Source organism: Hippocampus comes, unplaced genomic scaffold (genome assembly GCF_001891065.2).
Source record: "Hippocampus comes isolate QL1 unplaced genomic scaffold, H_comes_QL1_v1.1 scaffold81, whole genome shotgun sequence".
In the NCBI taxonomy this organism is placed as follows: Eukaryota; Metazoa; Chordata; class Actinopteri; order Syngnathiformes; family Syngnathidae; genus Hippocampus; species Hippocampus comes.
In genome coordinates this window covers 485,799-489,167 of record NW_017806179.1, presented here as the reverse complement: position 1 = coordinate 489,167, position 3,369 = coordinate 485,799, and the positions used below count along the sequence as shown (strand labels likewise).

The 3,369-nt window shown below is 55.4% G+C and overlaps 1 protein-coding gene across 4 annotated transcripts in view; it reads left to right on the top strand.

The window, feature by feature from the left end:
• Positions 1-3,369, top strand: part of celf2 (cugbp, Elav-like family member 2) — a 107,281-nt gene that overhangs the window by 55,565 nt on the left and 48,347 nt on the right. The gene's annotated exons all lie outside the window — the stretch shown is intronic.

The window sequence follows — 3,369 nt, the reverse complement described above, 5'->3', positions numbered from 1 at the left end:
ACCCCCCCCCCCATGCTCCTTCCATCATACCCGTTTATTCCATCATCACGCCCCGAGCCGGGCCTTCATTTTCGGCTGTAATTGGACACGCGTCCCACGGGAAGCCGCTCGGCACGCCCCGCCGTCTCCCGAGCGTCGCCTCGCTCCATAAGCGTTCCTTTGGCCGCCGCCGTCCCAAGATTCCGGAAGACGCCGGCGCTGCGAGAAGTGTGACACCTGTTAAGTGGTGTTAAAAAAAAAAAAACAAAAACCCCAACCAAACTTGAGTGAGCTCCTTTTTAGTGGCGCATCCCCTCTTCTTGTGATCTGCCTCCCTACGAATTGCCACCTGACACGCGCTGATTCTTTTGTGTTTTATTTTGGGGGAGCTGTAATCAACGACACATTTGAGCACGAAAAAGCAAGATTCACCTTGAAAAACGAGCACGAGCCATTGTGTCAGTGGGAGGTCAACAGCTAGCTAAATAGTCGTGTTGGAATGCCAACGTGTTGCCGGCTGGAAAAAAGATTGCATCAAGAGCCTGTGTGTGTGTGTGTGTGTGTGTGTGTGTGTGTGTGTGTGTGTGCGTGCATATGTCTCATGGTTTAGTTGAACGATTTGGTGCTTAAATATGGAGATTGACTCAATTTGCATACAATTGCATATTCGCCGGTCCAATATGGTGACTGTTCTGTGCTATTTTTTGTCGATTTTTTTTTTCCCCCCCGCCCGCGGTGGCCGCGATCGCGGCTCGGAAATGTCGTCGCGGTCCCGAGGTGAAGCGGGCGGCTCGCATCTGGGAACGCCCGCTGGGCGGCGGGGAAGAAAAGACGGCGGGATTGTCGGCGGCGCTAATGAGATTCACGTGTGACGGAGTGTCGGTCGGCCACGCAAATGAGATGAGTGAGTATCGCGCGGCGGCCGGGGACGAAACCGCCGCATCGCGGGAGAGCCGGGGAAGCCCGTCGGCAAAAAGGAAGAGCACCCGTCGCCGCGCCGCGTGAGCCGGAATCCGAGCGCTTTCATACTCCAGACAACCGCTGTAAGCCCAAAAGGACGCGGCGAGAATCCTCCGGACTTTGAATGACGCGAGCGGATGCGAACGAGACACCGAATCTGCGTTTGCCGGGACTGTACGGCGTGTGCGTTTGTATTCCGGAGCGCCAATTTGTCAGCTTCGTACTGGCACGTGACGAGAAACCAGAAAGACATTTGGCATCCGATGCGCAACCAAACCTCCAAATGTTGGAGCGGACCCTCTGCTAGCTTTGCGCTGACATCCGACGAGCGGCGACGCAAACGGCGGCGGCCATTTTTCCGACTTGCGTTCCGCCCGCCAGTGGAGCTCAGCGCTGCCCCCGGCGTGCCGTGTCGCAAATTGGTACTACACGTCGATTGGGGCAATTTTGGGCCCCCGCCCCACTTTGACTCGGTTGTCAAAAGACTCGACCTTTTCCTTCGATCTCTCAGGAATTGAGAAATGTCCCGCATGTGCGTAAATTGCAGCCGGCTTCCAGAGTGGCCATCTTGCGATGCGCTCTCTCGTTTTCTTCGCGGATGTCGCACTCGAGCGTTGGAGTGCTGCGGTCTTACCGCGAGGGTGGTAAAAGTCACTCCCGCTCGGTACTGAAGCAAAAGTACGCTGACTTGTGTTCCAAAACAGAAAAGAAGAAGACATTTTCGGTGAACTTAGCAGGCCACTCGGCAAAATGCGGTCCTACTTGGAGAGGGCGTCCCGCACGGTTGGTCCACGGCATCAAAATCCTCAAGTGGAGACTTGGTTGGGAACGCGGGAAGAGAGCGGCTGTTCCCAGCCGTCACGCTGCCGCCCGATCGGGACGAAGCGAAAGAAGAAGAAGCTGCCGCATGCGATTCTGGCATTTCACCGCATTCCCGTCTCGGAATTCAAGCCCCCCCCCCCGCCCCTCCCTCGCCGATTTTTGTTTTCTCCCACCCATTCCTTGACTTCTTGAACCGTGCCGTCATCGCGCTGCGAGGAGGACTTTAACAACGTTAAACGGGGGCAGGAGAGGCGGGGGGAGGGGGGGGGAGCCGCGTTGCCACAGCAACACAGAGTTTGCAGATGAAGGATTATTCCGGCAAGAAAACGAGATCAGCGTGGCTCAACACCTGGAAGTGACGTTCTTCTTCTTCTTCTTCTTTCTTTGCTGTTAAGAGCAAATTGGAACACAAGTTCAGTGTCACAAAACGCCGTTTTGTTGGTTTGCTTTGGGTTTTTTTTTTTTTTTAATGAACAAAAGTCCCCCGAATGTTTGTTGCACAATATTCGCCAAACTTTTCAATGGCATCCGTGCACTCCTTTTTTTAACAAAACTTGCATCGTAGATGATTGAAGTTTTTCTTGCAACTTTTGGGCAAATGTAAACAAGTTTGCCGAAACAATCAATGAATCGACGGGCCTTTTGTGCCGCTGGTCAACTTGCATCGCGGCCGGCTAATTCTTCCAAAAATCCCCGCCGCCTCGTCAGCGCCGCCGCAGCAAAAAAGCGAGAACCGCAGGTCGCCGGCTGGGGAATCTGCCGCCGAGGCGTCGGACTCTGCGCTTCGCCGCCTCCGTGGAATGCCGTCCACAATGGAGTCCGCTTCCGCCCCGGGGTGCTAATCTTGAGTCACAGACACGCGCGTGCGCGAGCTTTGGGACTCGACGGCCAACTGCCTCGACCGAGATAAAACGATAAAGGCGACTTCGTCCCGCCGGGTGGATGGAGCTCCGCTTTAGCTTCAAGCTCGTTGTTGCTCACGTGCAGCATGTAGCTCCTCCCCTTTTTGGGTCTCCTCGCGCCCAGTCCCGACTTTGGTGTCTGCTCGCTTGTACTTTTGCATCGCCGGATATTCAGCGATGGGTCGTGACGCGCGTGAGCATTTTTTGACATCGGCACAAACGTTCGCGTGCATCAGCGCGGCGAGCTGACGGCGGCTGAAAAGCGAGCCGGCCCGCGAGAAACGCTGCCCCAAGGCTTCTTCGATTCTTCCTTCTCGTCTCGGCACCGAATTCAATTTTCCCGAGGCGGCACTCACGTGGGACGGCGTCGAAATTCCGGTTTGTCGCCGTAAAATGATGACACGGCGTCGCATCGATTCCAATGTGTGAAAAGCTTTTGCTTCTGGAGTGGCTCAGAGCTTTGACGTACGATGGCGGCGCTCGTCGCGCCGGACTTGCCGTCTGATTGGGAACGCGACCGGTCACCTGACCGCTCCCATACTCCTCCTGTCAGTCATGTGATTAGAATGTGCATGAATGAGCGCCGGCTTCCCCCGCCTGTCAGTCAGGCGGCCGCAAGACGGCGGCTTATTATTTTTCATATTTCCATGCGCCAATGTGCCGTCCGCTGCTGTCAGTCAAGCTGTCAAGTGTGATTTGCCCATTT